General features: G+C 36.6%; 1 non-coding gene across 1 annotated transcript; it reads left to right on the forward strand.

The window, feature by feature from the left end:
- The first annotated feature begins 860 nt into the window (after positions 1-860).
- LOC131640449 (small nucleolar RNA R71) lies at positions 861-967 on the forward strand. The gene has a single exon (XR_009295258.1). It is a non-coding gene; the product is annotated as a small nucleolar RNA R71 (small nucleolar RNA).
- Positions 968-13,001: the final 12,034 nt, after the last annotated feature.

Raw genomic sequence — 13,001 nt, forward strand, 5'->3', positions numbered from 1 at the left:
AGTTCTAGGATCGATAGGTCCATCGTAGTTCATTCCACTTTGCAGTGTAATCGCGTTCGCATGTCCTTTAGGGTTAGGTTGTGGTTGAGTAGGAAACGTGCCAGCAGGGGCAGCAATAGGTGCTTGTTGTTGAGCTACTTGTGAGATTTGTGTTTCTAACATTTTGTTATGTGTAGCTAAAACATCTACTTTGTTTGATAATTGTTTTAGTTGCTCACTATTATGAAATTTTTTGATTTAGGAAGTCCTTGTTGGTTTGTTGTTGGGAAGCTATGAAGTTTTCCATCATGATTTCTAGATTCGACTTCCTAGGGGCGTTTTGAGCAGCTACAGGCGCTTTTTGATAGCCAGGTGGGACAGCAGGTGCTTGTCTAGGTGCGTACAACGCGTTGTTATTCTTATATGAAAAGTTTGGATGGTTCTTCCATCCAGGGTTGTACGTGTTAGAATAAAGGTTTCCTTGAGCGTAGTTTACTTGATCAGATGGGATACCAGTCAAGAGTTGACATTCGGCAACGACGTGTCCAGTTAACCCACAAATTTCGCAGTTAGGTGCTACAGCAGCCGCGGTGGCTGAAGGAGTGATGGTTAAGTTCTCGATCTTTTGAGTTAAAGCGTCTACTTTAGCGTTAACACGGTCTATACCACTTACTTCGTACATTCCTCCTTTGGTTTGTGTTTTCTCTAGAGCAGCTCGTTCTCCTCCCCATTGATAATGGTTTTGTGCCATGTTCTCTATGAGGTTGTATGCTTCATCATGGGGTTTGTCCATTAGAGCTCCGCCAGCAGCGGCATCTATAGTCATTTTAGTGTTATAAAGTAGACCACCATAGAAAGTATGGATGATCAACCATGGTTCGAGTCCATGATGAGGGCATAGTCTAAGCATGTCCTTGTATCGTTCCCAAGCTTCGAAGAGTGATTCGTTATCTTTTTGGGTAAATCCGTTGATTTGACCTCTTAGCATAACAGTTTTGCTAGGCGGAAAATATCTAGCTAAGAATACTCTCTTTAGTTCGTCCCATGAAGTTATGGAATTAGAAGGCAGGGACTGAAGCCACGCTCTAGCTCTATCTCTCAAGGAGAAAGGAAAGAGGCGTAATCGAATGGCTTCGGAACTAACGTTGTTAGCTTTGACAGTGTCGGCATATTGCACGAACACAGATAAATGGAGATTAGGATCGTCTGTAGGGCTTCCAGAGAATTGGTTCTGTTGAACAGCTGTTGCACCCCAATTTTTGACCTCTGAGATCCCATCATTTTTCTAAGTATCGTGATCATTATCATTATCATTTATCATCATGCATATTTTTATTTACTAACAAAAAAATATAAAAAAAAAGTTTGTTGCTTGTGTGTCAAAAACAGGAGAATGATCAAAAGAAAGCTGAAGAAATTAGGGTTTTGAGGCCCACAAGAGGTTCATCATTCTCTCATGATTCAAAGGCCTTCAAATCAACATTATATTCAATTCATGTCATTTAATGGAGGAGAAGACCTTGATTCATTGAAAGATCGCAAAACCGCGGTTAATCGAAAAAAAGTCAACTGCAGTAAAAAATCAAGATTTTTGGTCAACATCAATCATTGGAAGTAATATTCATCAATTGATCAAGGATTTATCATAATTCATCAAGAAAAGTTCAGAAATCAACAAAACTCAAAATTGCAAAATTAGAGTTTTTTACCTAAAAGTCAACTGAACTTTGACCGACCATAACTCTCATAATTTATCAAAAAAATTCCAACCAAAGCTCATTCTCAAGGAAATTAAATTCTCTACAACTTTGATGTTGGGCCCGAGGTCAAGAAATGCTTCCGCATAAGAGATATAAGCCAAAACATTACAGGTCATTTTGAAAGTCAACAAAAAGCTGTTTTTTGTCAAAGCCCATATCAATAAGATAACTTCTCCAAATGCAAAAAAGCTTCCAAAGTGGCTTGTAGAGGACATCTTGGGCTTTCCAAAAAGTACAAGAATACTTTCATAGGATCAAAATTGAGGGAGATATGCCTTGATGAAGTTCACCTTTTTTGGAAAAATGCATGAAACAAGTAATGACCAAAACTTGATTTTTTTTCAAAAAGGCCAATTCTTTTGTGATTCAATCTTGATTATAATATGGCTAATGGAATTCAAAATATATCCATGATTCATGACATTTTTATTTCATTTTTTATTGAATTTTATTTATTTAAAATTCAATTAAAGTGAGATAATTCAAAGATAATTCAAGGATAATGCAAGGAAGCTTCATGTGATGCAAGCAATGACCATTCAAGATTCTTAAAGATAATATTGCAAGATTGGAGAGAATAATACTTGAGTGATTAAACATGGTTAAGTTTTTAACCTAGCATAAAAGAATATTCCATTCTTTTTCCACAAAATCAATCATGGTTTTTTCCACTTGCTTGACCTCCAAGATCAAACTCTTTGCCTATAAATAGAGCTTCATTTTCTTCATTCAAGGGGAGAAAAAAAAAAGAGGAGCCAAAGAGAAAGAACAACAACAAACACCAAAGCCATAGTTTAAGCATTTTATATTTTTCAAAAGTTTCAAGAAACTTGTAAAAAATCAAGGCTCATTCAAATAGCCACCTTCAATCAATTTCAATCACTCTATTCCACTCTTCGGACATCATAGGGTAAGTACAATGTAGTTTTTAATATGTAGTAGTGTTAGGAGTTCATGAATTAAAAACTCCATATTTATGCATATTTTCAATTTCTCAAAAAAAAAAGTTTTAATTTTAGTTTTAAGTTGATAAAATGTTTATTTAATTTTTAACATAAAAATATTTTATTTCTTTTCATAATTAATTTATTTTTCTTAATTAATTAGTAATTATGTAAATATTGCTTTTTAATTATTTTCAACCAATCAAAAAACTCTAAAAATATTTTCCTTTTAGATTTAGGTTTATATTTTTATAATCTAATATTTGACATAAAAATATTTTATTTTTATTCATAGTTAATTTATTTTGCTTAATTAATTAGTAATTATGTATATATTTGCTTTTTTTAATTATTTCTAACCTATCAAAAAATTCGAAAAAAATATTTTATTTTGTTAAATTAGGTTTATATATTATATACTAATTTTATACATAACTAGATTTATTTTTCTTATTAAGTTTAATTATTTGTATAATTATTTGTTTACTTAGCTTTTAATTAACTTAAAAACATAAAAAAAACAAAAAAAATGAATTAGGTTTAATTTGTTTTAGATTTAAGATTTTGTCATTTTATTTTCTCTTAACCTAATTATACTTTCAAAATATCTCTCTTATTATTGTGTAAATTTTTCACAACTTCAGGTTTATTTTTGTATATTATTTAATATTATTTCTTATCTTTTTCTTTGTCCCGAATTAGAATAAAAGATCAAATATGGCAGAGATTGTATGCAGTTGATTTAAGACTTTTAGAAATTTATCGTGTAGTCGCTATGATTCTATCAAGCTTCTGATAAATTTTCATTAACTTTAAATCCGAGATCATCATTCACTCACCATCGATCTTCACTAACATCGTGGATATACTTGACTAGCTTCAAGATGATTCGCGTGCTAACATACTAACAATTGACTTTAATTTCCACATTTTATTATATTGTTCTTTATATTTCTTGTTTTATGCTTTATTTTATCATTCGTATTATTTATGTTTATGTTATTTTCTCTTTGTCCATTTGGACGTATTATTTATGTTTCTGTTATTTTCTCTTTGTCCATTTGGACGTATTATTTATGTTTCTGTTATTTTCTTTTTGTCCACTTGGACGTATTATTTATGTTTCTGTTATTTTCTCTTTGTCCATTTGGACGTATTATTTATGTTTATGTCATTTTCTCTTTGTCCATTTGGACATATTATTTATGTTTCCGCTATTTTTTCTTTGTCCATTTGGACATATTATTTATGTTTCTGCTATTTTTCTTTGTCCATTTTGACATATTATTTATGTTTCCGCTATTTTCTCTTTGTCCATTTGGACATATTATTTATGCTTCCGCTATTTTTTCTTTGTCCTTTTGGACGCATTGTTTATGTTTCCGTCATCTTCCTTTTGTCCACTTGGACCATATTTTTACCTTTGAGCTAAAACATTAATAATCAAGATAAAACTTAAAAAAAAAAGCACTTTGCACACTTGCACCTCTATGGTTTTCCCTCTTATTACTTTTTTTTAATCATACCATCATTTAAGAAAAGTATTAAATGCATAAGAAAGATCTTATAAATTGAGAGTAGGTAACTCCTAATTGCTTGCTCAAACACCTTTCATTGACAAACAACGTGTTTTCAAAATTTCTCATCTATTTCCAAAAATTTTCATCTGGTATTTGAAGGGCATTATTCCCGGTAAAACTCTTCAGAGACCTATGTGACCCAGTGTCCATCTTCACTTCTTCTATTTTCAAATCAATAAGCATTTAAACAAAAGTGAGCTAAGCAATTAAGAGCCCATGGATAACCATGGATACAAAGGGTGCTTAAAACCTTCCCTTTGTATAACCAACCCCCCGAACCTAAAATCTGTCAAAAGGCCTTTCCTGTTCTTTTATGCCTTTCCTATTTGGATAAAATAAAAGTCGGTGGCGACTCTTGCAAAAAAAAAAAAAAAACAAAAAAGAGCAAGGAGTCAGTTCGCGAAAAACCGAGTTACAACAGCTTGTACCAATGAAGGTTTCAGTTCGAAATTATTTGCCACCATCGCAGGTGGTGCGATACTTGAGTGCGGTTCAGCTCGTGAAGGAGCGACATAGTCTCTAAGAGGACGAGGAGCAGCCATCTCTAACTTCGGGGTGATTTGATTGATTTGATCAGTCAAGATCAATTCATGATTAATGGGAATTGGTGCTACTTCGGGAAGATTACGAGCTCGACGCTTTACGTTAACAAAATGTTCGATCTCGTTAATTCGTTGTATTAAATCCCCTCCTTGTGAACGAGTATTTGGCACACAATCGTTCAAAAAGAAAGGAAAGAATTTGCCCTAGTCTCTACGGTGTAACAGTGAGTTACGATATCGACTTAAATAGTCCCCTACAACGGCGCCAAAAACTTGATCGTGACTTTACGTGTCTATAAATCTGATGACTGCAAGTGCACAGTCGTGTCGTGTAGTTTTAAAAGATATCGAATCCACATGGACTATGAATCGATCTACCGTTATCTAAGGTTACTACGTAAAGCTAAGGCTACTGATATTTTGATTGTTTCTAGAGGGAAGGTGATTGTAAAATCTAAGAAATATAATAATAAGCGAATATCAGTATGTATTTCGTTTAACTTAGGTGATCCGAAGGTCCATTGGCTAATGTATTAATTTAATTAAAAATCTTTATTAATTCTATTGATTAAAAGTCCTCCTCTCAAACTCTCACTCTGTTGATTTAGACTACTATCCTAACTCGTAATGTACGCTCTCGCCATCCCATTAGATTTAGAAAAGCTTTTTGAAAACAACATAGTTAATAAAATGCTTGTTTTATGAAGTCGTTACCCACTTAAATCTCCTAGTCTCAAACTCTCGCTCTGTTGACTCGGATCATGCTAGTATTCCCTAACGTACGCTTTCGCCATCCCGGTCGGGTTTAAAAACACTTTTTGAAAGTAAATAGTTTCCAATTAGTTTTAATACGCTTTCGCCATCCTTAAAACTAATGCCTTATGTCTACTATCCAGTTAAAGATCTCAAACTTTCGCTCTATTGATTTTAACCTTTGACTGCCTTAAAACCTCAAACTTTCGCTCTATTGATTTTAAGACTCTACTAACTAAATTAGACATAAAAACCAAAAACAAGTGATATTTAATAAAACATAATTAAGCCAATTTATTTCGGATCCCACGGTTAACTTACTTTACATACCGATATCTTAATTAATTAGCCAGACATATTAATACGGTTAAACATGCATAAATTAATTTGGTTCATAATAAAAGGCATGTTAAATGGCATACAATATATCATGCAAAATAAATATAAATGAAGGCGGTAAATAATAAACCTGAATAAAGTTAATCTGAAATGAAATTGAATCTTTAAGTACTCGAACTTCCACCACAGGTTGGCTGGATCGTTCTTCAGAAATTATAGGCGTAAAATTTAAAGGCAAGGAATATAAAAATAAATCTAACGTAAGGCTAGATCTATGAAAGTTTCACAACAATTTCCGGTGTAGAAATTGTTGTGAGAAAAAGGAAACAATTAAATGAAAGGCAGAAAAATTAAAATGCTTGAAGAATAAAATTGGCAACACTTCGTTAGCAGAAATTCGGACCTGGAGAACTGAGGTATCAGTCTCCTTTTATAGCTGAGGCTTTGCAGTTGGCAGTTGGAGACGGACGTATCCTCTTGGTGACGTGGCAGAGAGACGTTGGAGACGGGCGTCTCCACGTGCTGAAATGGATTCTTCAAATGTGGGCCACGCGCAAATGGTGATGTCTAGTTTCTTCGTGGGCTGGGCTTGTATCTTTGCATAATTGGGTCTTCTTTGCACCCCTTTCTTACTTTAGCACCTCTTTTTCATCTTTTAAGCATAAATAATAGTGAATTTAGCTCCATTTCTTCTCCTTTTCACAAATAGTCTCAATACGAGCGTAAAACCTGAAACATGGCAAATACCCGCATAATATCACAATAAAACAATATAATTGAAAGAAAATGCTAATAATACTTATGGATTTTAAGCTAAATATACGATATAAAATCGTGTTATCAATAACACGAGACCCGCCTATCCAACTCACTTAATTAAGCCCAATGTATAAATACCTTCACAAAGGGTTTTCAGGTATATAATCTCTAATCATCATTTTCACTACGATTATCATGAATTCTAAACTCACATGGATATTGGAGTGCTAACCATGGAAGTCCTCCTCCTTTGATCCTTCATATCAAGTATTAGTAACCCCGATTCAGGATCTACACTGATTAACAACATTGATTCAAGATCAACGTCTCTTGTTTAAGAAGCATCGACATCACAACCTCTGATCCATGGTGTCGCGTCACTAAATTCCATTGGAAGCTTTTCTCCGTTGTAGTTTTTGCAATCCTCTCCATTTTGGCTTTCCTAATAGTACAGTTGCACTGAGCAATTTTCTGAGTGTCTCCTCTCAAACGCTCTCGCATCCGATCCAAACCAAATGTCTCATCATGAAAAGGCCTTAAGCTAGATGTCTCATTATCAAAACGACAAGAACCCAGTCCCGTAAAATTACCAAGGGTCCCAAACTATGGAATGATAAGGGAGTTGTGAGATGATAGGCCTTCCCATATATGGGGTAACTTGGGAAATTAGACGATCGACCCGGTATGTATCCAATGGAGTAAGTATGGGAAATACGACTTTTTATCGGCGAGAAAAATCCCCAACGCCCCAACTTTGTTCCAAAAGAGAAACTATGCAGACAGTCAGGGGTGTAAGTCAAGAAGAAATACGGTATGTGTCTGATGAGGCATATCATGTATAACTATCTGGGAGAGTCTGCATGCTACACAATCGGAGGGGCATAAAAGATCAGTTGGTTGCCTTAAATGTCAATAAGAATCTCCTCTATCCTTCGTCGAGTAATCAAACATCCTAGATATCCTGAAGAAGCTCTAAGTCTAAAGGTGTCAGTCTATCCTAAACCAGGGAAGCAAAGCTAGACACATCTATCAAAGACCGGACATCTTCCACTAAAGCACTCAAGTACCCTTAGCGTCGAGCGTGTTTGCAAATTCTATGGGTGTTATCAGAGACACTTTGTACATCCGACCAAAGCAATCAAATTCCTCACTGCCAAGTGAGCCTCCAAATTCCAAGGGTGCTATCGGAGACGCTCTGGACGTCCGATCAAAGAAATCAAATCCTCTTAGCATCGAGCCTGCCTCTAGATTCCAGGGGTGCTGTTAGAGACTATTTGCATGTCTGACCAAAGCAATTAAATCCTCTCAGCGGAGAGTTCACCTCTAGACTATAGGGATTCTATCAGAGATGCTTTGCACGTTCGACTACAATTATCAATTACTCACAACACATTTCTTTCCTTCATAATTCAAGGGAACTGTAGGAGAAGCTTTTTACGTCCGAGTACATCATCCAGTTCCTCCAGGGATGCTATCGAAGACACTTTGCATGTTCAAAAACACAATTCAAATACCGCATTTCAAAGAACTAGAAGCAATCCTACGTAGTTGGGGCACCCCCTTTGAATCTAGCCAATTAAAGGGATGTGAGTGATGGAGCCTGAGACATCCACCTCGATCTAAGCTAGCACCTCATGGAGAGAAACGAGGATCCTCTATCATTAGATGACGATTAATCCGCTGTGATATGGAGTACAGTTCAAAATGTATGGTCGCATATAGCTGGTTTCATATCCCTTTTCTCTATGTATGATTCAAAGAATAACCACACTTAACCAAACTTGTGCTTTATTCCCATGAACATGATTCAAAGTATAGACGTGTCTAGCTGGCTCTGTGCGAAATCATTACAGTTGTTATTAAAAGCATGGCCGCATCCAATTGGTTCCATTCTAAATCATTGCACGTGAAACTTAAAGCATAAACGCCCAAAGCTAAGCTCGTGTTTCACTAGTACAAATCTATAATATCCTATTTGGAAAAGTTTAGATTAGGCGCCCATCGCCCAACAAATAAGTGGCTTGGACAGAGCCGAGCCTATACAATCTGTTAGACGTTATAGTTAAGTAAGAGTAACTCTTTATTGACTCTGAAATTGTAGCCGAACCATGATCTTCTTAATAAGCGGAACAATTAAGACCACGTCCAATGATCCAAAAACTCTAGTTCAGGAGAACTCATATAAATACATTATCCATAAAAGATAGAGGGGATAACTCTCAAGTAACACTTACTTACTTACACCCATTAAAACACCACTCAGAGAGATCTTCGCTCTGAGTAACCCTATCAACATCACTCCAACCGCCACGTGTAATTTAGCAGCGCCGACCAACAACAGGATCTCTCACCTCACGTGAGTCGATCCCTGAAATATCCTAAAAACCATCATACAGGGCTACTCACCACCGTGTCTAACCTTCACCCCCCAAATGTGTAGTATACCTACTAAGGCTTTTGAGTCTCCTTGCCCTTACAAGGGGAACACACGCACACCTGCACTATTTTTGGACAAATGAAATAGCGCCCACCATGGGGCTCGATAAAACTAACATGGGCCACACTCCTTCCTAATAACCATTACATTTCCTATTGTACCCTCAACTCCGACTTCTAACCATGACAAGACATGGTGAAGAAAAGAGCTCCATCCCTTACTCTTAAGGGTATCAACGGTACATAAGATGCCGAGGTCATGGCGGAGATTCGAGCCACCATGGACGAATTATGATGCCACAACTGAACATTGGGAAATAGTGTTCAAAACATCATACAAAGACAATAAGAGGTCAATCCCCCAGAAGATACGTAGTTTCTGGATCCCTAGCCATTCTTGGATGAAATATGGGAGGCCCCCGTTTCCGAAGGTTTTAAACCTCTATCTTTGGCCAAGTTTGATGGGAATAGTGACCCATACGAGCACGTTTCCTCTATCAACACGCAAACAACCATCACAAGAGCGCCATATTCTTTGAAGTGTAATTTTTTGTCAGGTACCCTTAGGGAGGACTCCCTCCGATGGTACATGAGCTTCCCCTGGGCCTCTATCAACAACTATTAAGAATTGGTAAAGAGGATGGTACACCAGTTTACGGCTAGTCGCCACTGAAAAATTTCCATCACTAGCCTGTTCAATGTTCGCCATGGTTCGTCGAAGTTGGTGAGGGACTATATCGCCCGCTTTAATGTAGCCACCATCAAGATAATCCCTCCTAACCAAGAAATGTTTGTGGGTGCGTTCCAAAATGGATTAAAGGTGGGACATTTTAATGAATCCCTCGCCTAGAAGCATGTGCTCTCGCTTGCCAAAGTAGTCGCCAGGGTGGAATGCTACATCAAAGGTGAGGAGAGAAACACTAAAAATAACGTTTGTAACACCAAAGAGTATGTCTTTGGAGCCGAAAGGTCTCATTCCTCAAGGAATAATAACTACACATTGCCCTTAAAAGACATATCTATGTTCAAGAGGGAAGGAAAAACTACAGAAAGTTTCACGCATTTGAACACCTGCTGAGAACAAGACTTGCGCGAGGTGCTCCACCTAGACAACATCCTAACGCTGCCTACCCTCAGGTCCAAGGTAATGGGATCCAAACCTGAAAGATAGTGTAAATTCCATAGAGTTACATGGCATCATAATGATTACTGCTACCAATTAAAAAAGGAAATAGAAAATTGATACAGGAGGGCCACCTCAAGAAGTACGTGAAAGATGTCTCCTCGAATCAGGTGGAATGACGTAACCTGCGAGAATGAGAAAATGCAATATGTCCAGGGTTGGGAAAGACTAAGGAAACATCCAGGGAAGTCGGCAAGCATGTGGTACGTCATACTTTCGATATCATATCCAGAGGATTCACTTGAAGCGGTGAGACCAACTTCACTCGCAAGAGATACACCCGTTTAGGCTTGAGCATGGATAACCTCCTAGAGATGGCAAGTACAAAGATGACAGAGGTCTCGATTGTATTTTCATAGGCAGATGCACTCGGTGTTCACCCTCACTATGATGATCCCATGGCCATCTTCTTCAAGTGTAAAGAGTGGGAGATCAAAAGAGTCTTAGTCAATTAGGGAATATCCACCGACATACTTTACTAGGATGCCTTTGATAGATTGCACCTCATCTCCGAGGACTTAAAGCCCTTCAAAGGATCATTGGTGGGTTTCTTAGGAGAATCAATATAGGTGAAAGGCTACCTCACCCTAAGGATCACGTTCGGAGAGCAAGACAATGCCAAGGAAATAAAGGTTAAGTACTTAGTAATTGACACCCCTCTTCATATAATATGATCATTGGGAGACCAATATTCAATCGAATGGGAGCCGTTTTATCTACCTTGTAGCTATGCATGAAATACCCCTCCCAAATGGGCGTGTAAGGGTCCTACGCGAAGACTATGAGATCTTCAGAAAGTGTTATGTAGAAAGCCTTAACTTATAGAGAACTTGCGCCCAGGCGTGAAGGCGAAAAAGGTCAATCCTGGGATAGCACTTCCCGACGAGGCAGGCGAGGGAAATGAAGTTTCTCATCCATCCCCACAGTACAAGGGGCTTAAAAGCAAGAGGAAATTATCTTTCTTCAGGAGCACTTAATATGAGTCATCTTGTTGTTTATTTATTAATTCGTGTTAGTTGTTTTGTCTTATGTTATTTACTTAGATGACATTTTCCCACAGGCAAGTATTAAAACTCTGCATGTTATAAGAACAATTTATTAGGAGGGATGCACTCTTTTCCCTTCCACCTCCGAGGGGTGAGGGTTTTTAAAGAGGCATCTCATCTCTGATATATATATATATATATATATATATATATATATACACATATATGATAATGTCTTTATCCCGTATCTGTGTAAGAATATAACTCTGTGAGAACAATTATGTTTGTTTGATCCCCAAAAGGTGCCTCCTTACCGCTCATAGTGACAATTATGTTTTTTTGGATTGGGGGATCCTTGCCGCCCATAGTGGCAATTATGTTTGCTGGATCCCCCAAGGGTGGATCTTTTTCGCCCGTAGTGGCAATTATGTTTTTTGGATCCCCCAAGGGTGTATGCTTGTCGCCCATAGTGGAAATTATGTTTGTTAGATCCCCCAAGGGTGGATTGTTTCCGCCCGTTATCATACCCCAATTTTGTCATACCTATTCCTAATTATCTGGCTATGTTAAAAGATTTCATATGAGCCTAACGAGAGGTCATCTTACATTTTTTAGTGCATTATCCTTTAGATGTTTTGAATGATGTCAAAACTTGGACTTAGCATTTGTGTATATTGGACCTGTCTTCCTATGTATAGATATGCCTCTTTTCTTTAGGAAACTTAAAATCATGTTAGAGATGTCTTACATGTTGAAAACCAAGTGTTTTTGTGAAAAAGTTATGCATAGGTTGACACATACAATCTTTAGGTCAACCTATACTGAAGCATTTTTTGAAAATGTACATTTCGTTATGTATAAGTTGACACATAGAGTCCATAGGTCGACACATAGTGAAACATTTTTGAAAAATTAGTTTATGTTCAGTGTGTGTCGACACATACATGTTATAGGTCAACATATAGAGTCCGTAAGTCGACAAATAGTGAAACATTGTTTAAAAATTAGTTTCTGTTCACTGTGTGTCGACATATACATGTTATAGGTCGACAAATAAAAGTAAAAATACTTCTATTGGTTGACACATAGGAGCCACGGGTTAACACATATGACTTTCAGGTCGACACATAGCTGAAAAATTTCTACTATGTGTCAACACATAACTGACTCAGATCGACACATACTGTTATTTTTCTAAACCAAAAGTTTTTGTTCAGCATTGTTGGTACATACAAATTTCAGGTCGACACATATCAGAAACATTTCTACTATGTGTCGACACATAGTTGGCTCAGGTCAACACATACTATTATTTTTCAAAAATGTGTAAAAGTCTCTAATCTTTTTTTTCTGTTTTGTTTCTCACTTAACACATATCATATAAATCCAATTCATGCATCATTTATCATGATTGAAACCAAAAAATATACAAAGAGAATTTTATCATCTTTATCCCCTCTCATTGCATACATACAATAACTGCACATAATCATTTTTATTGTGTGATCAAGTGATAGTTTGATAAGGTCTAATTAGGTTTACTATAATCAATTGGGTTGGAAATTCTTTGGGGGGTTCAAGGTAAATCCATTTGAGGTGCCGTTCAAAGCATTAGAAAGCTAACGCATTGTACTTTAATTTTAAAATAAGTTTGAGAACCTAAAAATGATTAATGTTTCTGTTTGGTGATAAATGGTGTATAGTTTGTATGTTGTAGTGTAATGAATGTGTGAATGGTGT

The sequence above is a fragment of the Vicia villosa genome, unplaced genomic scaffold (assembly GCF_029867415.1).
Source record: "Vicia villosa cultivar HV-30 ecotype Madison, WI unplaced genomic scaffold, Vvil1.0 ctg.003136F_1_1, whole genome shotgun sequence".
NCBI classification, from domain to species: Eukaryota; Viridiplantae; Streptophyta; class Magnoliopsida; order Fabales; family Fabaceae; genus Vicia; species Vicia villosa.